This window comes from Ceratotherium simum, chromosome 11 (genome assembly GCF_057802395.1).
Source record: "Ceratotherium simum simum isolate JZ-2026a chromosome 11, ASM5780239v1, whole genome shotgun sequence".
NCBI classification, from domain to species: Eukaryota; Metazoa; Chordata; class Mammalia; order Perissodactyla; family Rhinocerotidae; genus Ceratotherium; species Ceratotherium simum.
The window spans coordinates 64,377,135-64,404,051 of NC_141910.1; positions in this window are offsets into that span (position 1 = coordinate 64,377,135).

The following is a 26,917-nucleotide window of genomic DNA, read 5'->3' on the forward strand; positions in this document are numbered from 1 at the left end:
TGTAGATAGACTCCTTGATATGTAGCGACCAATAGGTAGAGCTCAGACTGTCCTGGGGCCAGAGAAATAGGATTCTGGTCCTGGTTTTGTCACTAGTTTTTCATGAGATCCTAGGATAGTCTCAGAACAGTACCAAATCCAAGCAACAAGGGATCTTTGAGTCCTTAGAGATTGTTAAATCATTCAACCACACCCCAACACACCCCTCAATTTATGTTTAAGGAAACTGAGGCCCAAAAAACTAAAGTGATAAGTTCATGTTCACACAGATGGAGGCAAAGCTGGGTTTGGAACACTTGTCTTTCTTTCCACTGCCTCACGCTGGCTCATCCATGAATGGACAAGGACCTCAGAAAAGCCCTAGGTCTGTGGCAGTCTTAAAAGTTTCCACAGGACTCTGTTCAATTGCTTTCTCCTGAAATACCCTCCAAATTGTACCATTGAATGATATTCTTTTCCCTCTTGAAGTTGTTAGGAATCTTCTGGTCACATTTGAGAAGTGGAGCAGAACTCATAGGCTTTGAAGAGGCCTTTCATTAGCCAAATACAGGAAAGCCTCATTAATTTGTGTGAATCAGTGAAGTCCTATCAAAATAAGATATTTGAGCCAAACTAAACCTTGACCCCAAAACCAGGACAGGCCTCTTCAGTGTGAAGAAGCACGAATAGCAATCTACTGAACTGTAGTGCCAATGTATTCTCATTAGGCTCGAATCCCTTGCTAAGTGATAAATTATTCTGAATTATGCAATATCTAAATATAAAGAAAATTCTTAATTTTTTCAATTTTACGTAGTCACTAGCCTTCAGCATTCTTACAGTGTTAATTAATGAAGGTTCTACTAGGTGTAAACCAAAGACTCAGTTAGGTTGCACATGGAAACATTCATATTTGTGTAAAGAATTATAATACTGTTTATCATTTCCCTCCTGTTTTCCAATCTAAGATTCAATGAACTTGATGTCAGGAAAATTCAACTTCAGACAATTCAATTCAGTGGCCTTTAATGTCATTCTTGAAGTTCTGCTCACAAACTGTCCAATAAGCAAGTTGAAACCATTTTGAGAAAATTTTGTGTTAAATTTCACTTTATGTACAAAACTAAAGGACGGACATGAGGTTTGTTGAAATTCTTCTGCATCTTGGCATTGTTCTGATCACAGAGGTTGGCAAATGTTTTCTGTAGAGAGTCAGAATAAATCTTTAGGTTTTGCAGGCCACATATGATCTCTGTCTCATACCTTTTTCTCCCTTACCCTCCCCTCCATAACTCTTTAAAAATGTAAAAACCGTTCTTAGCTTATGGACCATACAAAAACAGCTGTGGGCCAGATTTGGTTCATGGGCCATAGTTTGCCTATTCCTATATGTCTTTGAGTGGCATGCCTATAGAATTGATATCAGGTATATTTTGTCTTCTCTTATTACGTGGGTCTATAGCTGATCTACTGGTGGTACATCAATCTGTTCCTAGAGGTGTTCCCAAGCATTGGTGCTTAGCTTGTTGAGTGGTCGTAGATGTAGACATAGAATTTGCTATAAACCATGGATGGACACTACCCATATAAACATAGAATTTTGCATAAAATTCAGAGGTTCAAAGAACTTCTAGATATTTTCATAAATCCTAGGTTAAGTAGAACATGTTCTAGATATGTGTTTTTCCCCCAAGAATTTGACCATCATTCCTATATACCAATACAAATATCTTCCAAAAGAAATTTGTGCAACATGACCAACATTCTTAGCATGTGAATTTTTTTTTTTTTTTTGTGAGGAAGACTGACCTGAGCTAACATCTGTGCCAATCTTCCTCTATTTTGTATGTGGGATGCTGCCAAAGCATGGCTTGATGAGCAGTGTGCAGGTCCTCACCTGGGATCCGAACCCGCGAAACCTGGGCTGCTGAAGTGGAGCATATGAACTTAACCACTATGGCTGGCCCCAGCATGTGACATTTTAAAAGTCTGGCTAATATGCCTTTTGTGGTACGTTTGCCAATTTATTTATTCATTTTGCTGTATTTAGATGTTTAGCTAATTGAGGTTTTTTTCCTATTATAAATAATATTGTAGTGAGCATTTTTGTGCGTAAAGCTTTTTCTTTTGTGGGTGTATTTATTTTATCTTATAAGAGGAACAACTAGATCAAAGGAAGAAAGCTTTTTAAGATTTTATTGCTAATTAACAGTGTTAAATCAATGGTGTACTTGTTTTTTTTTTTTTGGTCATGATAGGAAATCTTCAGGTGTTGTATAGAGTGCAACATTATTTGTGGTGCTTACCTCAAACATCAATTTTGACTTAACTGCTCTATAAAAGGTCTGAAGAATATGATTCCTAATCACCTTGCATCTTGAGTACCAAGAATCCTAATTTACTGAATGCTTAGCTTTGCCTCAGCGAGCAGTCAATCCTGAGATCTTTGTGATTTGATATTACTTCGGTAAAAATTAATTAAATTTCTGGTAGAAATTACTTGGGTAGAATTTTCATTAATCCATCCATTCACTCAACAAATATCATTAAGTACCTATTTTGTGCAGTAGTGTTCTGGACATTGAGAATACATCATCATCATAACATCCTTAGTGGTAATAATAATAATAAAATAATAGCAAATATTTATGTTATATAGTGCATACTATGTGCCAGCCACTGTTTTCAGTGCTTTTACATATATTAACTTATTTAATTCTACTCTATGAGGTAAACAGTTTTAGCATCCTATTTTACAGATGAGGAAACTGAGGACAAACGAAGTTAATTAATAAGCCCCAAGTCATCTAACTAGCAAATATGAGAGCTGATATCAAAATAGATAGCTCCTCGTCTCATGAATATCGCACGCTGGTATGGTGAGAGTATTCTACTTAGGTGAAAAATTTTACATTTCAATGTTTCAAGTTGTCGATAAAGATGAAATTTTGTTTGCAGGAGAGATGAATGAGATGAGAAAGAAGTGGTACTAGATCATGAGCTTATATGTTTCTCTTTTCATGGGTTTCAGTCCAAGTAAACTCTCCCTCTCCCCCACATGCATTAACCCTTCCCTGAACAGACTAACTCAGACCATATTAGCAGAAGACCCTGTGGTCCAGACTCAAGTAAAATCAAACTTTTTTCAAAGCATTCACCAATTAGGGTGCTAGTCTCTCTGTGGGCATTTCCAAGAAGGTTATTTTCTGTTTTGTTTCCAAGCCTCCCCTGCCTTTGGATCCACCCAGTTTTCTTGTTATCCATGTTCCCAGGTCTTTATGCAACCTCACAACAGGATTTGAGCGGTGTGAATCTTCAGTGACTAACACTGTTGCGTATTCTTGTTAACCTCTGTTAAAGAAACATTTTCTTTACCAAGAGAAAATCTGTTCCCCACCCCCGGATCATTCTCAGCTTCCAGACACTACTTGATACAGCTGTGACTCTAACTGTGTAGTCTGTTCTAGAAACACACAGAGCAGAAGCACACATTTTAGTCACACAGACCTGAGTTAAATTATCACCTTTATTCCTTACTGACTTTGTGACTTGGACAAAGTATTTAGTCACTGGTTTCCTTATCTGAAAACGGGAGGCTATAATTCTCACATTGAGAAAAGGTAGACTATATAATAACTTTATTTGGTAGTAAGTGCTCAATAAATAGTAGTGTCTTTCTCTTCTCCCCAGACTTAAAAAAAATGCGTGTTTAGTGATTAGTTGGTGGAAAGAACAGGAAATACCTACTACTGAGAATTTAACTCAGGACGATATACGCATTAAAACAGATAACCAGATAACAGAGTTGTCAAAATTATTTTCAGGTTGTTAAATACAGATTTTGCTCCAAATTAGCATCAGAACAATCTTCCTGAAACACAGCCCCAAATATTTCCTTCAAGTCCTCATAATCTCTCGATGGCTTTTCACTGCCTGCAGGATCAAGTCCAAGCCTCTTGGCTGGGCATTCAAGACCCTACATGACATTGAACAAAATTAAAATAAAATTCTTATGTCTCGGCACTCCTCCTTGTGTGATAATGGTCCAGCAAACTCGAAATATTCATTATTCCTAAAAATACTTTACTGATTCAATGCCTTTGTGCAGTCTCTATCTTCCTCTTGGCATGTTCTCTCTGTATTTCTGCCTGGTGATTATTCCATTCTTTAAAGGCTCTCTTTAAAAGCAGTTACTCTTTGCCTCCACAATGTCATGTTCCAACAAAACAAATTATTCTTCTTTTAACTTCTCCATGGTAGTTTGTTCTCCCTCTGTCAGAATTTCCTGTATTCCATCTTGAACTTATTTGGGGATGTGGTCAACTGCTTCCCCTTTAGTTTATCTGCTCAAGAACAGGGTTGAGACTTTATCACCTTTAAACCTTGCAAAACTTGACACAGTGCCTGGCACAATGGTCTGTCCTCAGTAAATATTTATTGAATGAACAAAATAAGTTGAATATAAAACTGGCTCCAGGGTTGCACAACTAGATTCTAATCCTAGCTAGTGTTTATGTGATCCTGGAAAGTCTTTTGTCTACTCTGGATCTAAATTACCTCATCTATACAATAGAAAATGTGGTTAGTAGCTTTCAGACTAGGCTTCATGGAAGCAAAGAAGTTTAGTGAAGTCCTTCTGGCTCAATTCTGCCGGGAGATGCAATTTTAGGCTTCCTGTCCTGTTTCCATTGGCAAAGCTCATCTTTCATCTATTCATGTCAGAATATCAAAGGAGCTTTCATTGAAAGAAAATATTCTGTACATTAAAGAAATTAAGGCATGAGATTAGCTTATCTGTGAGGCTCCTTTCATCTCTTACCGTCTGAGTTTTTGACATAAATATACACACATTAAGAGACATGTTTAAATACTGCTCTATTATAAATGGGACAGACTCGAAGCTTATTCAAATTCAGAAATGAAGGGGCAGAAAACTACCATTTACTGAACAATTAATATGTGTTTTGAGCACCTACCAAGGGCAAATTAAGTGCTAGAAATTTTACTTGGTTTATCTCTAATTTCAAAATCTACAGCATAGATATAAATTTTCCCGCTTTACATGTGACAAAGCAGATAGGGTAAGAATGTCGCATATCAAATAGCCAAGAGGAGGTACAACCTCGATAGAAAGCAGGTATGGCCAGACTCAAAGCTTCTGCTTTTTCCCCTTAAAGATGACACTTATAGAACAACAAAAGATCCCGAATAGCTAAAGGAATCCTGAGAAAAAAGAACGAAGCTGGAGGTATCACACTCCCTGATTTCAAAATATACTACAAAGCTATAGTAACCAAAACAGCATGGTACTGGCACAAAAACAGACACACAGATCAATGGAATAGAATCGAAAGCCCAGAAATAAACCCACACATCTATGGACAGCTAATCTTTGACAAAGGAGTCAAGAACATACAATGGAAAAAAGAAAGTCTTTTCAACTAATGGTGTTGAGAAAACTGGATAGCCACATGCAAAAAAATGAAAATAGACCATTACCTTACACCATACATGAAAATTAATTCAAAATGGATTAAAGACTTGAATGTAAGACCTGAAACTATGAAACTTCTAGAAGAAAACATAGGCAGTAAGCTCTTCAACATCGGTCTTAACAACATATTTTCAAGCACCATGTCTGACCAGGCAAGAGGAACAACAGAAAAAATAAACAAATGGGACTACATCAAACTAAAAATCATCTGCACAGCAATGGAAACCATCAACAAAACGAAAAGACAACCTAAGAATTGGAAGAAGATATTTGCAAACCATACATCTGATAAGGGCTTAATCTCCAAAATATATAAAGAACTCATGCATCTCAACAACAAAAAAACTAACAACTCAATCAAAAAATGGGCAAAAGATCTGAACAGACATTTCTCCAAAGAAGATATACAGATGGCCAACAGACACATGAAAAGATGTTCAACATCATTAACGATCAGGGAAATGCAAATCAAAACTACAATGAGATATCACCTCACGCCTGCCAGAATGGCTATAATTAACAAGACAGGAAACAAGTGTTGGAGAGGATGTGGAGAGGAGGGAACTCTCATACACTGCTGGTGGGAGTGCAAACTGGTGCAGCCATTATGGATAACAGTATGGAGATTCCTCAAAAAATTAAGGATAGAACTACCATACGATCCAGCTATTCCACTGCTGGGTATTTATCCAAAGAACTCGAAAACACCAATGCGTAAAGATAAATGCAACCCTGTGTTCATTGCAGCGTTATTCACAATAATCAAGACTTGGAAGCAACCTAAGTGCCCATCAAGGGATGACTGGATAAAGAAGATGTGGTATATATACACAATGGAATACTACTCAGCCATAAGAAACGATGAAATCCAGCCATTTGTGACAACGTGGATAGACATTGAGGGTATGATGCAAAGTGAAATAAGTCAGAGGGAGAAGGTCAAATACCATATGATCTCACTCATTAAGTAGTAGATAATAACAACAACAAACAAACACATAGAGACAGAGATTGGATTGGTGGTTACCAGAGGGGAAGGGGGGAGGGAGGAAGGCGAAAGGGATAATTAGGCACGTGTGTGGTGATGAATTGTAATTGGTATTTGGGTGGTGAACGTGAGAATGTGATGTAATCCATGCAGAAATAGAAGTATAATGATGTACATCTGAAATTTATACAATGTTATAAACCAATGTTACTGCAATAAACAAAAATTAAAAGAAAAAAAAAGGATGACAAATCAATAAAAATGGATTCTGGTTATTAAAACGCATATACAAATACACAAAACAATGGAGTCGTTTTGGAAACACCTCTCTTCTCCCCATCTGTAAGATGTATTGGTGATTCGGAGAACAGCAGTGACTTAGACAGCCTCATTACAATTTCCCATCAGAAGTTCAGCTCAGACCAGTGAATGGAATGATTACAAAGCCTATTCCTGTGCTATGCAACCCACATATGCTGAACCGTGAGTGATTTCCACCGAGCCGGCTTACCTATATTGGAATTGTATTTGCTGCCCGGAAAACACGCGGTGAGGATTTAGCTAAAGTACCCAGCAGGAAACAAAAGCCCATGTGGGTCGTGGAGACGGAGGTGGCACAGGCTTGAAGGGTGACCTCAGGAGCTCAGCTGCTGATGCAGGGCCGTGTGGTGACTATGCTGAATCAAGTTTATTAAGGGACCTTTGGATCCAAATCAGTAGATTTAGGCAGGTAATAAAGCAGAATTTTGTGGTTTTAGTTTGAGACTGTTTGAAGAATACTGTTTAGTATCTTGTCTAAAACAGAGCTGCCTGCATGGCATCCCTAAAGAAGAGAACCATAGGAACTTAGACATCATCATTTAGTGCTGAAGTGTCAAACTGTTTTGATTGTATTTCACTTTGATGAGGAAAATTCCCTGGGCATCACCTGTACCATCCTTTTCTCCAGTTGAAAAAGAACACAGTTATCGAAATGGAGTCAAAATAAAAGCAGACCTTAGGAGGGATTGTTACATATACTTGCTCAACAATAGGGTATGGGTGACTCACGTAAGACACACAAGGGCAGTGAGCTTTGGCCTGCTTTGCTCAGTGCTGTGTTCCCACACTCGGAACAGAGCCTGGCCCAAAACCAGCGCTCACTGAGATATTTTACTGAATGAACCGCAGTGAAAATAGTGTTTTAAAATCTAGTCATTAGACAAATTGAAGTCCAAGTTATGGTTGATTTCAATGTGATTTAAATCACCAGGTCTTATAGAGTTAATCAAACAACCCACAACAAACATTGACAATGACAGAGGAGAATTAGCAGCAATTTTTAATTAAAAAGCAAGAACAGTAGTAATTGAAAAGCACAACCAGCTCATAACAGTCTTGCTGCTTTATATCTGACAAAGTAGCCTTCCCCATCATGTGTACGAACGCCAATTATCGACTAGCACATGGTGCTACAAAGACTGTCCAACTTTGTCAATAGGAGGGCCAGATTTCTTGGTAGAATACTGAATTTAGAGTCCTCATAAAACTCTAAAAGATATTACTTTTGCTTGGGAAATACCACATTTTTTACTCAATAGATTATTTGTAATTTACTTATTTTTAAGTAAAATGAATGGCCATTGATGGGTACTCTGAATTTCCCATAAAACGGCTTACGTTTTTTGGATTGAATTGCAGCACTCAGAAACTTGGGGAGGATCCTCTCAGCCACTGGTGGTCTCAGAACCAAAATGTGAGGCTGGCCATGTTAGTGTGGTAGTTTCAGAGGGTGTCTTAGGGGAGTGGAGAGCAAGTGGGAAGCCATGAGAAATTTGAGGCTCAGCCAAATTGCTCTATTTTTAAAACCTATTCAGTTAAGATTTTTAAAAATATAGTGAAATTTCTTTTTGGGGGACTATTTATAAAAGAGTGAGCCAGGTTTTGTGACTATGATTTCTGGAAAAGAATGTTGGCTGGTAAGAATTTATTCTCTTAAGGAAGAAGTGGGAAGGGACATTAGATGCTGCTGTGGGGAAAGTGGGTGACAGGATCCTCCCCTCTCAATTGATCAATACATTTTTTTCAGTTGAGCAGCAAAATTCAGGGTTGCCAAGAGGGCAGAACACACAGATGAGGCTGGCACAAATTCAGGAGACCCCCAGTGTGTCCTAGAGGGGCACTGAATAGCACTTTGCTTGAAGGCCTGGTTGAAGATGGATGATGCAGTGTCCCACAGCTTTCCCAGGACAGTATATCCAGAGACCTGGAGGGATGTGGGATTCTCACTTAATTGGTATCCAAGCACCCAGGGTAAGCCAGGTGCTGTGCTAGCTGGGTCCTGAGGATAAGATGCAGTCCAGACTTTGAGGAACTCTCAGTCTGGGTTCCCTGCCCCGCTGATGACCATGAGTGGAGAAGAGTGCAAAAAACACTGCTCATCACGTGCTTCAAATGTTGCTTTCTCATTTCTCACTGTGAACTCTCTAAAGGCAACGGCTGAGTCTTATCCTTGTAAATGGCACATAGTTGGTACCCAGTAAATAAATAAAAGAATAAGGATTCTAATTTGAAAGGAATTTCAGCATGTATATACTGTTTTAAAAGAGAATATTTGCTATTTTGTTTCTTTTAGTTATTTTTTTCTATAATCTGATTAACAGTGATTTCAAGGAGATGAGCTTATGCTTGTGGTCTGGAATTGAATATTCTCAAATAGGTTGAATCAATGCCATGTGAAAAGTAATGTCCTCTCAATAGAGACATCAGATCTATTTCCTTCATCAAGAACCATGAGGAAATTGAGGCTTAGGAAATTTTGGTGAATTTCATAAATCATACAATGAGAGATTTCCCAAGTTAAGGCTACAAACCACTTCTCCTACTGCTAAGCTACTGCCTGTCTACAACATGGCTCATACTCCTGATGAGAGATTAGACCATGTCTGGGTTTTAAGATGAGGTGGTATATTCCAGATACAGGTTCCCAAAACTATGAAATCCACTGAGATATCATCAACTAGGGTTTGGGAAATAGAAAGTGCTAAGAATTATTTACACATACTCTAAGCATAGTTTCTCCACATTATTTTCCAAATGATATTGAAAAACATATTAGTGATCTTTAGGACAATACCAATGAGAGTCAACAAAGAAATTCCCTAGTATGTTAATATTTGGATAATGTCCAGTTCATAAATGCAGCTGTTCAGTTTACTGTTAACATACATTTGTGAGAAAATGTACTCTAACTTATGAAGTATTGACTTAAAGTAAACTTTAGAAATAAGATCCAAACATATTAATTAGTTTGACAAACACTATGTGAAAGTTATCTTACAAAGATTAGCATCCTTGATTTTTTTTTGATCTTCTGTCTAGAGATTTTTTTAAATTCAATTATTAATTCTCATGGTTTTCTTTAAATTCTTTTGAATTTTCTACAAACACAATCATGTCACCTGTGAATATCTATTGCTGCATTTTTTATTCCTTTCAAATTCTTATAAATTACGTTTATTTTTCTTGACTTATTGCACTGGCTGTGACCTCTCGTAGAATGTTGAATAGAAATGGTTACAGAAATCATGATTGTCTCTTTGCCAATCTCTAGAAGAAAGCATTCAGTGTTTTACCAATAAGTCTAATGTTTGCTGTACATTTTTTTGTAGATCTCCTTTATCAGAATAAGGAGAATCCCTTATATTTCTGGTTTACTTGTAATCATGGTGAATATTGAACTTTATTGAATGCATTCTCTGTATCCATTGGCTAATCATATGATTTTTTCTTCCTTTTTTTGTTCATATAGTGTATTACATTGATTAACTTTCTGGTTTTAAACTAAACTTGCATCTTTATGATATTGACTTTGTATTGTTATTGTTGTATACTGCTGGATTTTGTTTGCTAATATATAGTGTAGGATTTTTGCATCAATATTTATAGAAGAGTTTGGGCTATAATTTTCTATTTTTGCAAGGTCTTAGGCTTTAATCAAAATTTTGCAAAGTTAATGAACTGTGAACGAATTGTTTTCTTCTTTTCAACTCTCTGGAAGAGTCTATGAAAGATTTTGTTAATATCTTTATTAAATGTTTGGTAAAATTCATCAGTGAATCCACTTAGACCTGGAGTTTTCTTTGTGTGTGTCCTTTGCATGTATTTGTCCATTTTCAATCTTTTTCATTTTTAAGTGTGTCATCTGTACATTACATAAAACTGAATTTCAATTTTTTTGAGTGAAAATCTTGAACTTTTTATAAGTAAGTGTAATCATTCATGTTTATTATAACCACTATGTTGAAAATTACTTTGCCATTTTATTTTATTATTTTTATATGTGATGATTTTTTATCTGACCTTTGCTTTCACCTTTCATTATTTTTACTAGATTAATCATATATTCTTTGCTCCTATTTTTACATCATGTAATTTCTAAGTTAGACCTAATCTATTCTTTATTTATTTCTCTTGAATTTTTAACCGGAGGTTTCAGTTTAGAATTTTGTGTAAATCTTGTAAATTAACCACTATCTCTAAGCAAAGTATAGAAAAACGTTCAAGAGCAGGGACTCTGGAGACCAGCTGGAATTTTAATTGCAGTTCCGAAATTTGTGAGCTGTGTGACCTTGGGTAAGTTACCAAGGCTCTCTGTGCCTCAGTTTTCTTTTCTGTAAAATGTGGATAATATGATGCCTCTCTCAGGTGGTTGCTTTTAGAATTAAATGAATTCCAATTGCTTAGAACATCAGTAAACACTACTTGTTGTTAATTATTTATAAGCTGCCTTCCAAATAGTACAGTGATTTTAGAGGAACATTTTTAGTAACAGTTCAAATTATTATAGAATCTTTAATATTATACCTTTCTTTTATTAGGAGCCATTTCTTTAAAATCACCTAAAAATTATCTAATAATTACTTCTGAGTCTACTGATATAATTTTGTCTTCCCACTTGTAGGAAATACAGGATTCATAATTTTTCTGAGTTTAGAATTTCAGGTTGAAGATAATTATTTTTTTCTCAGAAGTTTGAAATATTACTGAATATTCTTTTGGTGTGCATTTTGTAAATGAAAAATCTGATGTCAGTATGATACTCATTATTTTCTATATAAATTGTACTTTTATCCAGAAACTTTTGGGATTAAAATGGTTTTTAGAAACTTATCCTTAGGCTTCATAAAATCATGCTAGCATGTGTCCAATTCTGGTTATATTTTTATTATTTCCACTTGGTACCAGTTAGAACTTTTCAGTCTGATCACTTGACCCTTTTACAATTAATTTAATTCCTCCCTGCCAGTCTTTCCTTCTCCTTTTATGTTTTCTTTTAGATGGCTATTGAAATTCCTGGATTTTTCTTTTGTGTCCTTTATTTTTTTCTCTCTCATCATTTATCTTTGTGTTTATGGGAAAGTACTTCTGTTCAATTTTATAACTCAGAAATTCAATAGCTAGATATGACTATTTTACTAATTGGTCAATTAGTGAGATCTTAGTTTTAATAGCCATGAAAAATTATCTTGTACTTCTTATATTTACTCTGTTACTTCTGTTGTTGGTAGGTTTTTTCTTTCAGTCCCGTGTCTGGATGTAAACATTTATGTTCAGTCACTTACCTTGAACTAGACATCCAGTACTTGTAGATGGATAGAGTGTGAATGGGTGGATAACGAACAAGTAGGAATAGAGAAGTCAAGTGTGTGATGGGGTGATCATAATGCATCCTTAGACAACGAAAAACCCCCATGCAACTAAGGGCAGGGGCTATACAGGAGAAGCTCTTTCTCTCTCGTTCTGGTTTTCATCTCTTTCTCCTCTCTCTTTCTACCTCCTTTCTTCTTCCCTTTGCTTCCTTACCTTGTATCTTTAGTCCCACCCTCAGTGAGCTATCTCCTGAGAATCATGATAGTTATTTGGATGGGGGAGTGGACTGGGGCAGTAAATGTTTATAGTATACTTCATCCTCCTAAATGTCTTTGTTTTTTTTCTCTCTACATTTAATAACCCTTATTAGATGTTATCTGTCTTCTAGATAATGCCTTTTATGTGGCATTAAATATTGTTATCATTTTGTTAAATGTTTATGTGTCAAGTAGTTTAAATACATTTTCTCATTTACCTTTTATAACATTCCAGTAAATTAAGTTTATCTCTATTTTAAAACGAAAAATCTTGAGAACAGAGGAGTTAAGATAGTTGCCAAAGATCACAATTTGAAAAAGGCAGATCCAAAATTTGAACCTGGGTCTGTCTGATTCCAAAGACCATCTTTGTCTCCCTCATGATAATGATTCCACCCACGTTTTCGTCTTGTACGTTTAGTAAGCAAATATTCATTGTACGCATGCTATAGATTAGGTACTGTGCTATGTGCTAAGTATATACGGGTAGACAAAATAGACCTGGTGGTCCTTGTCCTAATGAATTTACAGTCTCATGGAAGGACATGGAAAGGGATATTTAAAAGTAGAGAGATGTCAATTGTAATCAACGCAGTGAAGAGAAAGTTCAGGGTGCAAAGCATGAGATTAAAAGGGGAGTCTATTTACTGTTGGATAGCCAGAGTATGCTTCCCACAGGAAGTGATGATTTTCAGGTGTGGATGGAAGAGAACATCAGGTAGAATTTAAGGAGATTGAATTGGCCTCCTCTAACCTCGTTCCTTCTGTGCTAATCATCTTTGCTCCCTACTTATTCCTATCCTGGCTACCCTCAGTATGGCTCTGCTGGAATCCTACTGATTATATAAAGACCATACTAAAGTCACACCTTTGACAGAAAGCCATTCCATATGGCTCCCAGTTAGAATTATTTATTCAGTCCTATATTTAAAAACTATTATGTTCTCCTGTTTGAGTATTTATCACTGCCTATCTTGTCTTAAAGTTAACTTTGTGTTTGCTTGTTTCCTTCACTAGATTTTTAAGTTGTTGAAAACTAGAGACTTAACTTTTGCATCTGTTGGACTCTATCACGATGCTTAGCACATAATGGGCTTTTAAAGATTATCACAATGGCCCTGGGTAAGTAAAGTATTTCGCATCTTGTAGTTTGGAGGAAGAATTGTAGGATTGGACACAAGAGGTGCCTTATATGGCAAAAAAAAAAAAAAAAAAAGATGAAATATAGAGTCTTGGGGTCTTGGTATACCCCAGTGAAATTGGAACGCAGGTAACACTACTCAGGAAATCTCAGAAGCTTCCACATCACATCTCACCTTATTATTTCCCTGCTGTATTGTTTTTAGTTCTCTTACCTTCCATCCTAAAGAATTTTGAATTTTCAATTTTATTCTGTGATTTATGTCTTCTTTTTCTTTTCTTTCTTTCTTCCCTCCCTCTCTTCCTCTCTTCCTTCATTTCCTTCCTTTTCTTCTTTCTTTCTTTTTTAAAAATTTACTCACACTTATCTTGAGATTCTCTATATTCTTTGGGATCATTACTGATTCACACTGAAGTGTGAATGCTAAATAAATTTAAGTAATTATATAATAATTAGGAAAAACCCTCAAATATATTATCAGAAAAGAACCATATATCCCAATTTCCTTAAATAACTGGTGATTAAGTAGTAGGTATTTTATTTAGGCTTGCAAATTTTAGATCATTAAAAGGCTGACTGAGAAATATTGTAATAGCTGCCTATTTCCTTTTCATGTTTCTCAGAACTGTTTCTATTTTATTCTCTGATTTAAAAGCTTATAACTCTGTCTGATGCCCCATGGGGTATATCTCAAAGGATGTTTAGGTTAGAAGTAGGTGCTTATTCTTTTGAATTCCGTGTGATTATTGCATCAGTGAACATGGTGTGCATATCAGTAGAGCCCAGAGGGGACATTTTCTAGAGAAAAATTACAATTAGTTCTATGAGTGCCCTTGTCTCATAGAATATTAAATCTGAAATGATTCTAAGATGTTGCCTTCTCCAATCCCTAATTTATTGAGATTGGGAAATCAAAGCCTAGATAGAGGTTATAAAATACACAAGGTCATATACATTTAGGCTTCTACTGTGTTCATTTTATTAATCAGGGCTCTTTGCAAGTGACAGAAACACAACTTCAACAAGCCTAAGCCAAGTGTCTCTATTGGCTTATGGACTTCAAGGAAGGACTGAGCAACAGGTTCATGGAGGGTAAAGATGGAGCTGTCCTCAGGATCAAGGATGCACCTGCTGCTAGGATTTTGTCCCCATCTCTCATTCTTGCCTCTTTCAGTGCACCCTGGTGTTCTCCATGGTCACCAACTGCTTTGAAGTGTTAACATGCTACAGTTTTAGGCTTGAAAGATCATACTTGATGTTCTAGATCCAACATTTGAAAGAACAGCTTGGGTCAAATGCCAAGTCATGGATCATTCAACTGTGGCTACTATGGGATTGTGTGACAACACATAGCTTCTAATGGATACAACATGAGGAGGGACAGTTCCAGAAGAACCATGCTGTCCCTGGAGAAGGGAGGAGGTGTTGAGCACAGAAAATAAGCTTTGGCAAATGTCATTTCCTTAGTTGGCACCAGATGGCAGTGCTTAAAAGCGTACATTCCCTTGATTACCCTGTGAATTCTTGGTTAAACTCATTGAGTGATTTTTACATTATTACTTAGCTTGGGCTGTGAAGGTAATAGAATTCATCATTCTTTCATTTTATCAGGACCTCAGAATATTTTATCCTTTAAAGACCAAATAACACTAGAACTAGCATTGTGTAATAAGCGCTACATGTCTATATCTATATTTATATCTATATGAAATTATATGAATAGGACCTTTTAGAGGTAACTACTTCTATATGCTATCCCATAAGGTCCCCATAAGCTTTATCTTTTTACTTCTCTTTGAAGATTTAAAAAATATACCTAGATATATTCTTTTAATTAAAGAGTCTAGAAAGACAATAAAAGATTTATTTTGAAAATAAGTGCCAAAATTATTGTAGAAATTATTAAATATAGCTTACTAAATTGTCTATATATATGTAGACATGTACAGACATAGAGCTACAAACAGATACAACTATATGCCTGCAATGTTTAATTACCAATTTCATCTCTAGAGAGTACTTCTAAAACCACTGGCTAGTATTATCTGGGTTAGTGACTCTGTGGTCTTTATGTTTTTGTTTGCTTGCTTACTTGTTTGGTTTGGCTATTTCTATATCATCTTTCTATTTGTTCAGATACCCTCTGGTCCACGGTAAACTCTTCCTTCTTTTCCATAGCTCAAGTAATAATTGTAGAGAATGCGAAGTTTCTCTTCAAATGCGTGATGTTGAATTTTCTCCTTCACTCAAGACTTCTGTCAGCTATATGTGAATACTGAAGGTGGGAGTGGCCTGTAACCCTGACTAGGGTGTGTTGGGCACATGCACACATACGAGAGTGCAGTAGAAGTGTCAGAAAAGGTTCTGGAGGTAAATGACTTCAAAGCTGAGTCATAGGTACTGTTCAGCAGGTAAAGAGAGTAGGGAATCATGTCCCAGACAGCAGGAATAACGCACACAAAGGTCTTGGGCAAGAAGGAGCATGGCCAGTAGGTAGGAGGTGGTCAGACATGTGAGTGCAAACATTGTGAGAGGAATCTTGGTTACATATAGATACTTTGGATTCATCTGTATTTAGAGGGTAATCTAAGCTAAGAGGACTTGGAATAGAATTCTGAGAACACTGGGATTGAAAGGATAGTCGGAGAGAAAATAGAAATTCATAAAACTCTGATCTGAGAAAGTCTAAAGGAAGACCTATTTCTAGAAGGGAGTTGTCAGTAGGGTCACATGTCACCAAGAGGTAAAAGGTCATGATTGAGAAACTTCTTCAAATTTAGCTTTCTGTTTCACATCTCCTCCTGTTTCTTATTCTCCTGGCTTAGCATGAATATTTTAAAATGGACTCTTCTTTTCAGATTGGGGTTTTATAATCCTGTCCCCTCCAAATATAGATTAGATTGTCAGGGGATCTTTTGGAAACCACTTTTATATATTATATATTAATATTTATTATATATTAATTATATATAATCATATATGTTATATAATGATGATAATGATAATAATAATAAACAAATAGTTACAACTTAATGAGCATCTACCATGAGACAGACATTGTTCTTAATGCCTGAAGAGTATGGTCACAAATCCTTACAAAACTCTCTATTTTACAGATCAAGAAACTGTAGTGAATTTCTGAGATTCATATAGCTGCAGATCCAGGGCTCTGGGATTTGAATCCAGGTCTCTTTGATTCTCAGGGGCTCAGTCTTTGGAGCTTTTCACACTGTCTTTTTCTCTTTCATCTACTCTCATCCCTTGGCGATCTTAACCATTCTCTCTGCTTTTAGTGCCACCCATATGCCAACAACTTCCAAATTCATGTCTCTAGACCAGGCCTCTCTCTTGAACTACCTACTTGTTTATCCAGTTGCTCACTGGACATCTCCAGTTGAGTGTCTTAAATGCATAGAAGGCTTAACATACATAAAGCTGAACTTCTGATCTTGCTCCCTTTAAATCTACTCACAATCTTTTCTACTTAAGTTGGTAGCAAATTCATCCTTCTCTTTACTCAGGATAATAATCAGAGAGTCAGCTTTTACTCCTCTTTCTTTCATACCCACAATAAAATTCATCAGGAAATTCTGCCCTGAAAACATATTCAGAATCCAACTACCTCTCCCCACCTCCACTGTCATCATCTAAACCACCACATCATTTCTCACCTGGAAATGTAGTAGAACCGTAACAGTCTCGCCTTTTTCACCCTTTTATCTCTATACTATGTTCTCAATTCAGCCACCACAGAATCTTTAAAAAATATACGTTTAGGGGCCAACCTGGTGTCATAGTGGTGAAGTTTGCCTGCTCTGCTTCTGCAGCCTGGGGTTTGCAGGTTTGCACCCCGATGCGGACCTACACACAGTTCATTAAGCCACACTGTGGCAGTGTCCCATACACAAAATGGAGGAAGATTGGCATGGATGTTAGCTCAGGGACAACCTTCCTCAAGCAAAAAAAAAAAAGAGGAAGATTGGCAACAGATGATAGCTCAGGGCCAATCTTCCTCACCAAAAAAAAAAAAACAAAGCAAGAAATATATATATATATATATGTTTAAACATGCTATTCCTCTATTCAAAACCTTCCAGGGACTCTCATATTTCTCAGAATAAAAGCCAAAGAAAGTCCTTACAGTCATCTACAAGGCCTCATATGATTTGAGTCATTTAAATCTCTTTCTCGCCTCATTTTATGTTTCTCTTAACCTGTTCACTACGTTCTTTGCTGTCCCACTGGTCTCTTGCTGTTTTTCGAACACACCAAGCAGGATTCTGCCTTAAGGACTTTGCACTGACTGTTCCCTCTGCCTGGAAAGCTCTTTTCACAGATATGCGTAGCTAACTTCCTCAATATCTGTAAGTTTTTGCTCAAGTTTCTCCTTTTAAATTTCCAGTTTGAGCAAGAAGATAAAGAAGTGATTAAGGAAACCATCACTTTTTTCTTCCTTCCCATTTTCACTGCATTGCAGACTCAGCCTGAAGTTTAAAGCAGTCCATAAATAGATGAGTCAGATAGAGTCCAGCATGCATTTAACTCTGTTCATTTAACCTATGTGACAAGGAAAAAATATATGATGCTCAGTGATGCAAGAGTGTGTGTAGAGTTAAATTCTTTTGTTCTTACAATAGAAGAGAATATATTAAGTCAGTTTGGAATTGAATGCGTAACAAGGACCCAAGAACAATCAGGCAATAGGCCTGATGGAGAATGGAACACCATCAGCCTCTTTTATTTGACAAGTATTTGTCGGGCCAACACTCTGTGCTAGACACTGGGGTGGATTATAGAGGGTAAAATAATCTATATATTGAAGATGCTTAGAGTTCAGAGAGGGATTCAGACACGAAAACAAGTAAGGTCCAGGGTGGAAAGAGACACAAAGAAAGACATGATTCATTTTCCCTGGGGGTGGGTTGGGAGGGAGAGAAAGTAAATGAGGTTAGGAAAGACTTCATAGAGGAAGTGACATAATTTGACTCTTGAGAGATATATAAGAATTTTCTAAGCAGACAGGAGGGAGATCTATCCAGGGAAAGACAAACCATAAACAAGCATATGGAGACTTGAGAATGTCTGTCGTGTGTTCAGGTAATGTAATTAAATTTCCAATTATCCGTCCCTCCCACATAATAAAGTATAACTGAATAAATAATAATATAATAATAAAAGAAAATTTAAGTGATCTTCCCTTTTGGGTGCTTAGCAGTTTTACAAATTTCTAGTGATTAAAGACCGTCTCAAGTCATTTATAAAACTCTCAAAAGGAATTCAGGCACAGACATATTCTTTACCACAAAGCATTACTGCTCTACGTTGTGTCACTACAGTACATTACATCATTATTATGGTTTCCCTAATCATGAGTATTTCTGAAGTCTTAACGAAATCAAGATTTAATCCTGTCATTTTGGTTGCTGCATACAGGATGGCAAGGAGGGATCAACATAGCTGCTCAAAGACTGGGAGAGCATATGCTGATGTAAAAACCGGTGAGTTTCCTGGTCTACTTTCCAGTGGTCATCCCAAGGGACCTTGGAAGCGAAGTAATTTGTGGTTCACAGTGCTCTTTATTTATTTATCTGGATGAACTCTATTTTATGTATTTTGTATGCTATATTCTCCCATTTGGACGCAAGAACACCGAGACTATTATTTACGTGAAAGAAAATGATCCATGTATTTTCTTTGGCTCTCGTCATTCCATTAGTCATGCAGAGCAAGCCCATACTGATTGGGGATTTGTGTGCCCGATCTAAATCTGTTTTAAGGTGTCTGGCCTATGTCTCCAAATCCCTAGGCTTCCAGATGAAAGTTCATTTTGCTTTTTCTCCTCTCCTTTGCTTTTCTAAATAAAACAAGGCTTTTTCCCTTCCTGAATTATCTGTACACAGACTACTCAATATGTGAAATCTTATTTAATGCTGAGCAGGTATGGCAGCCAAAGTAGAAAATGGCAACAATCACTCTGGCTTGTCTGTCATTTGGAATGTCAATACCAGCTAAATATTCATAGAAAAGCACCGCCACTCACCCCACTCCCTCCAAAAAAACTGTTGAAATTCCAGGAAGATAAGGACCAAAAGTAGTGAAAGTAACTATGAAGAAGTAGAAACAGCTTCAAAGAACTGCCACTGGAATCAGAAGATGTGGTTGGCCTCGTGGGGTTCTTGGTTTTTCTTGAGCATGTCGTATACATCTTTGAACCTAAGTTTTCTCAAATAAAAGTATGTCTGATTATCTCTCAACTATTTCCTGTACCCATGAAATATCAAAGTGTATGAAAAAAACCAATGGACTTTGATGCCATAGTGGAAACTAGATATATTTTGGTTTTCCTTTTTCAATAGTCTCATCTTTAAGATCTCTAGATAGGAAAGGGCAAACTCTCATTTGAAATCTCATCTCTCTTTTCTAGGAATTTTATCCTCTCGGATATTCTTAGAGTAGTTAAAGCTCTTTCTCTTATGTATTTGCCCTTTATGATGTCCATTGGTCCTATTTGTGTAGTCTTCTAAATAGTGGCTATGAAATTGTTTTTCTTCCTAATTTGTGCTATGCTGTAAGCTTAGAAAAAGCAGAATTATTTTAATACCCAAAGACCTGTAAGACAGGAGAAAAATCAAAGAAAAAGTTAAGAGGATTATATTTCTGAAAAGCAACATCCGAAGTTATTGGCAATGGGCAGTAAAAAAAGAGTAAGCTTAGTGATAGTGGAGTTCATTTTCCCTCTAATGTGAAAAATAACGTAGAGTGAGCAGAGTGTGAACTATTAGGCTGTATGCAAGTATTTTCTTTAATCTGCTTGGGTGTATCCTCTGTTCTTAGAACAATGCCTGTGGCGAAGTAAGCACTTAATAAATGAATGACATTTGAAGTGTAAAATTATAAATGTGAAAATGTATTTTTTATAATTACAAACAATATTTGCATTATAAAATGTTTGCACGTACAGCAAGTATAAGTAAATGACTAAAATCACCATTGGCCTTATATGTGTTTGAGTTTAATTTCAATAGATTACAGGCTATATCCATATTATCAATGAGTAATAAACAAATGGATCATAAATAAAGCCATTACTAATACAGGATTATAAAATTTTGTACAATTATTCTATTAATTATATTGATTATTGCTAATTGTAATGAGTCTTGAAAGTTGAGATTTTGTGTTAAACAAAAATTTAGTCACAATACAACATGTACTATATGAATCCATTCACATTTTTAGATGCAATTAAATGTTTAAAAACTTCTGGAAGAACACAATCCGAAGAATTAATCATAGTTTCCACTAGGGAGAAGAGGGAGATGGGAAACACACAGAATGAAATGCTTGTTCCCTTTATATTCTCTGGTGAAAGATTAACTTTTACACTCTTGCAATTACAATTCCATGTAAAAGATAAGCTTATAAATAAAAACCAAGGGCTGGTTATTTGCAAAGAGTCATTAAATAGACAATTCTTTTGTAGGTGCGATGAAAGGGAAAAAAAGAAGAAAACAGAGTGAAAATTGTTAGTAAGAAATAATGAATGTCATCACAGGAACGTGATGTATTTTTGAAATTTGTGAGAGAATTTTATTATATTTATTTATATGTGTTATGCATATAAATAATTTTAAAAATCGGAATAAAATGTAAGATTGCCATGAAAAACATACATTATAAAATTTGATTCATGAAGAGGTAGAAAAACTAAATAGACCAATAACTATTTAGAAAATGAAAAAATAAAGGCAGTCAAAGTCTTGACACATGAAGGGAAACTAGGCTCAAATTATTTCACTAGCAAGTTTTATTAACCTATTTATTAATGGATAACTTCTGTTATTTGAATTGTTAATCAGCATGGGAGACATGAATCTATTTTCCAGTGGAAATTGCTCATTCATTACATGAACCTGGCAAGATCGTTATTCTAAAAAAGCAAACCAATCACATATAGAAAAATGAAAACTATAGACAAATTTTGTTTAAGAATATAGATGCAAAGATGCAAAAATATTACCAAGAATTACATATTTAAAGTCTGACATGATTATAAGTAGATTTCTTCAAGACGATATGAATTGGGGAAACTGTTGATGTAATTCTCGACTTCAAAATGTGAGGAAAAAAAATATATGAGAGTCACAATATGTGTAAGATAATTTGATAAGAATGACTTACAATTTGATAAAAATGACTTATGTGTAAGTAACTTGATAAAATTCAACACTGATTTATGATAAAAGATAAAAAAAGAATCCTTGACAAACTAAGAATAAGAGAAACGGCCTCACCTAATAAAGACCATCTATAATAATACTATAGGAATTCATAATTAACAATAAAACTTACTGCTATATCTGCTACTATTTATTCAATATTATTCATTCTGCTATTATTTATTCAACAATTCTATGCACTGAGGGACCTAATTAAAGTACAGGTAAGAAAAATAAATAAGAAGTATAAATAATGGAAAGGACTTGTGAACTTGCTGTAAATTGCAGGCAGTGATTTTCTAAAATTCAAAAGAATCACTAAAACTATTAGCACGAATAATCTAGTTTATTAATGTGGCAGGATACAAATTAGTATACACAAATCAGTTGTCTTCCTTGAACACAGTAATTTCCAATTCAAAAATATAAATGAAAGATGGTTATAGGCATAGTGACAGCAAAAGCTGTCAAATACCTAGGAATAAACCTGTGAGAAATAAAGAAGGTTTAAATTTGTCGTAAATCTTTACTTAAGGAGATCAAAGAACAACAAATAAAAGGAGAAACATACTATGTTCCTGGATGAGAATACTCAATATATTAAATGAGGCTTCAAATTATCCTACAAAACCTAATATAATCCCTATTAAAATAAAATTAATTGCTAATGGTTTGATAAGCCGATTTTAAAGATTACCTGGAAAATTAATATATCATAAATGTAAAAGAAATTTTGAAAGAAAAAGAAAAGTAATTTGCTTTACCAGTATTTTAAATGTGCCAAAAGTTAGATTAATTAAAACAGCATATATCTATATGCGTGTGTGTGTGTTATGTGTATACATACTGTCTCCTTCTTTTATATATATCCATAAAATATCACGTAAGTAAAAATAGATGAATAGATGATAGTCATGTACGTAAGATAAAGTTGGCATCTTGAATCTGTGGGGAAAGGATAACCTATTTGGTATATTACTTCTAGATGTTTGCTATCATTTGGAAAAACCATAAAGATATGTCCTTACCTCAGACCAAAAACTAAATATTATCATATATATTGGAGAGCTATATGTGAAAATAAACAAACAGATCCCTTGGAATTATGAAAAGAAAATACACAACATTATTTTTATAATTTTTGAATGACAAAGGTCTTCCTATGCAGGATATAGTCCAGAATCTCCAAAGGAAAAGACTGGCATGGTATTGTAAAAAAATAAAAGCTTTTATACAACAAAAGACATGACAATGAAAGTTAAAAGACAAGTGAAAAACTGGACAAAAATATTTGCTACATGTTTAACAAAGAAAGAGTTAATATCTGGAATAAAAATCTTAAACAAATTGCTATGTTAAAAAAAAGACTATTAGCAAAAAGGGCAAAAAATGTGAATAAGCAATTCCAAGAAGAAAGAAAAAAATACGAACATGAAAAATAGTCTATTTCTGTGGTAAATTAGAAGAACTCCACGTTAAATAAAAGTAAAATATTCATAGGATATCATATTTTATGCACCTGATTCCTAAGAAAAAAACTTAAAAAAAAATACCAAGTGTTGATAAAGGTAAGAAAAATGTGACTTACTACTAACCGTTTTTAATAGTCTAAATAAGTGAAGGCCTATTTGGAAGTTAAAATATCATTATGTATCATAATTTAAAATATATATATTTAGAAAAAAATTGTCACACACTTTTTCTTTTTGGTGAAGAAGAGTGGCCCTGAACTAACATCTGTGCCCATCTTCCTCTATTTTGTATCTGGGACACTGCCACAGCATGGCTTGATGAGTGGTGTATGTCCGTGTCTGGGATCCAAACCTGTGAACCCAGGCTGCTGAAGTAGAGTGTGCTGAACTTAACCACTATGCCCCCAGGCTGGCCCCCATCACCTACGTTTTTGTTTTTTACTGCAGCATCATTTATAATAGCAAACATTGGAAATAACCCAAGTGTCCTTCAATAGAAGTTGCTTAATTATAATATATCCTTATTAGGGAACACTCTGCAGAGATTGAGAAAAATAAAGTAGACCTGTATGGACTGAAATAGAAAGCTCACCAAACACATTGATCTGTGCAAATTATTCTGTTTTAAAACCTACTACTAGTTAACTTTTGTTTTAAACAGTATTTTAATTAAGCTTATTGTATTCTAACGATACCCTATTTGAAATAACATCAATTGGTTGTCATATGTTAGTGGAGGAATTAACTTTCACCTTCTTTCATTTTTCATCCATATAACTCTTTCACCCTTACTCAGAATTTTGTTGATGTCATCTAGGATTTGAGATCCAGATAATTAATATTATGTACCAATATTTTTTTTTTTGCCCTGAGCACAAGGGGAAGATTTGCCCTGGGCTAACATCTGCCAATGTTCTTCTATTTTGTATGTGGGACGCAGCCACAGCATGGCTGCTGACGAGTGGTGTAGGTCCGCACCTGGGAACTGAACTCCGATCACTGAAGTAAAGTGCGCCTAACTTAATCTGGGGCTGGCCCATGTGCTAATACTTTTAAACTATATTTCCAATAATTTTTTATAGTTAACTCTTCTCAATGGACTTCAATATTATCTATCTACCAGTCCTTTTTGTTTCTTGTGTTTTAACCATGATTTTTCCATTCTTTAATTTTTTTTTTAATTCAACATCCAGTTAGCCAATTTTATTTTCATTTAATATTTGTGAACTGATTCTTGGAGATATAATAACTGAGCATGTGCATATCTGTGGCATTTTGTTCAGTTATTTCACAGTATGAATTTTCAGTATAAATTCTTTTTCTTAAAAAGCTCTGTAGATTTCTTTTCCTTGTTTTGTGTTTAGGAAGGGAAGTCTAGAGCTAACTTAATTTTTGTTAGTTTTTTCCTGTCTTTTGGGTTTTGTCTTCACTTGAATTTTAATTCACCAGAATATTTATATGTTGATCAGTTTTCATTAATTTATTATTTCATATTCATAGAATGGGGTTTTACTCAGTGATCAAAAAAAAAAAAAAAAAAATGAACTATTGCTACACTTACCAGCAAAGGGATCTAATAGTTCTAATGTCAAGTGAAAGAAGCAAAATAGGATTCCATTTAAATGAAATTCAAGAACAGGCAGAACTAATATATATTAATGATATTGGATTAGGGCACCTTCTGGAGAGACGCAAATATTATATATATCGATAAGGATGGTATTTACATGGATGTACACAGATGTAAAAAATTATCAACCTATCCACTTAAGATTTGGGAAATTTATTGCATAAATTACATCTGCATTTCCAGATGCCATATTTTTACTGAGTGAATTAATAGAATATATAGGATCTGAGTCATGACTACAATGCTAAACAGGTTTTCATATTTTTTGTTTTTTGGGAGGGGTACATTTTTTTCCATCCCTTACCATTATAAAAGAGGCACAGCACTTGGTAGTCCTCTTAGATTTTTGACACAAGGCATAACAAAGTTAGGTGCGATTTGCCCACCAGTTTGCTGGGAGACCTAAAAGACTTCCAGTTTTTAAGGGGAGCGCGTATCAGGTAATGACCCTCCAGCAGATTCCAGCTGCAGCAAAGCCGCTCATCCTCTTTTGCTCTTATGAATCTGCATAGCCCATATTGCTCAAAGTGTTGCTGGCAGACTAGGAAGCTGTAGGTATCCTGTGGCAAGCCTTTGAAGCCCAATCACTGCACCATCTCCTAGGGTTCTGAAGCAAATTTACAACCTCTTCAGTAAGCAACTATTCTCCTTTTCAAAGTAGTTTTGGGATTCTTATTGGGCCTTAGCAGATCTCAGAGTAGGTTCAGACAAACTATGGCCCCTAAGCCAATGTAGCCTGTTTTTGTATAGCTCATGAGCTAGAAATGGTTTTTACGCTTTTAAAGAATTGAAAAAAATAAAAAGCAAATCATATTTGATGATGTTAAAATTACATGAAATGGAAATCTCGTTGTTTATAAATAAAATTTTACTAGAACACAGTCAATTGTTCACCTGCTGTCTATGGCTGCTTTCACAGTGCCGCTGCCATGGCAAGGTTGAGTGGAGGCTACAGACTGTATGGCCCACAGAACCTAAAATAGACAGTATGTGGCACCTTACAGAGGAAGTTTGCCAACTTCTTGACTAGATGCTCGGTTATGGGTCACCAGGTAACTAGGCTAACTCGGCTTCCTGTCATGTCTTGGGTGTTACCTGATTCACCCTGGCATAAAATTGAGTTTCTAGCAGCAGTCCGTTATCAATTGGAAGTATGTTTACAGAATTGAGATTATGCAGGTTCTGATTTTGCGAGTGAATTGCATGAACTGTTTCACATTTCCAGTGTCCTACTTATCTGCAGTGTCCCCCCCTATAACTCACATCTGTGGCTACCTGGAAAGTTAACCTTAAATCGCTAATTCAAGAGGAAAATAAATCAAGTCTAGTTTACACATGGCTCTGCATAAAAGATTGGTATAACCAGAAGTGGACTAAGGGAGGTTACAGCCTCATTCAGAGAAGACATTAGAGAAGAGTGGGGAGGAAACTTCTCCCCACATAGGAAATATATCTCAATATTCATTTTTCTTGACAGTGTCTAATCATCTGACCAGAAGATATATGGATAAATCTCTCAGAATAGGCTTAAAATGTAAGAACATTTATGTCCCATATGAATGCTGACCAAAAATGAAGTCAAACAAATAAACCCCAAAACAGAAAAAACATTCTGGAAGGGGAATTCACTATCCAAATGGAACAGATGTGGGTCAGCCCCATTTTCCAGGCGCCCAAGCGGTTTCTACTGAGTAGCAATAGTGGCAGGGTTGGAGGCTGTATGTGTGTCCACAACCTTCTCTCATAAAAACTGTCCTATCTTCTTCCACTGCCGAATGCCCAATCTTTTATTAGCAGCAACCAATTCTGAGCCCCAGGTGGTCTGTTATGTTCTTGCAGAACCAGTCAGCTACCTGGTAGTAGACTGATTATATTTGACCACGATCATGGAAGAGGTAGTTCTCACTGGAATAAATATGTAACTGCCTTTTAATTTGCATTCCCCATTTCTCATGTTTCTGACAATACTATAATTCGAGGACCTACTGGATGCCTTTTATACCATCATGGTCTTCCATACATAGTAAATTATACAATACTTATTTTTTCAGCAAATTAACTTTATAGGAAAAAAAAACAACAACAAAAAAATCAAGCCATTGAGTG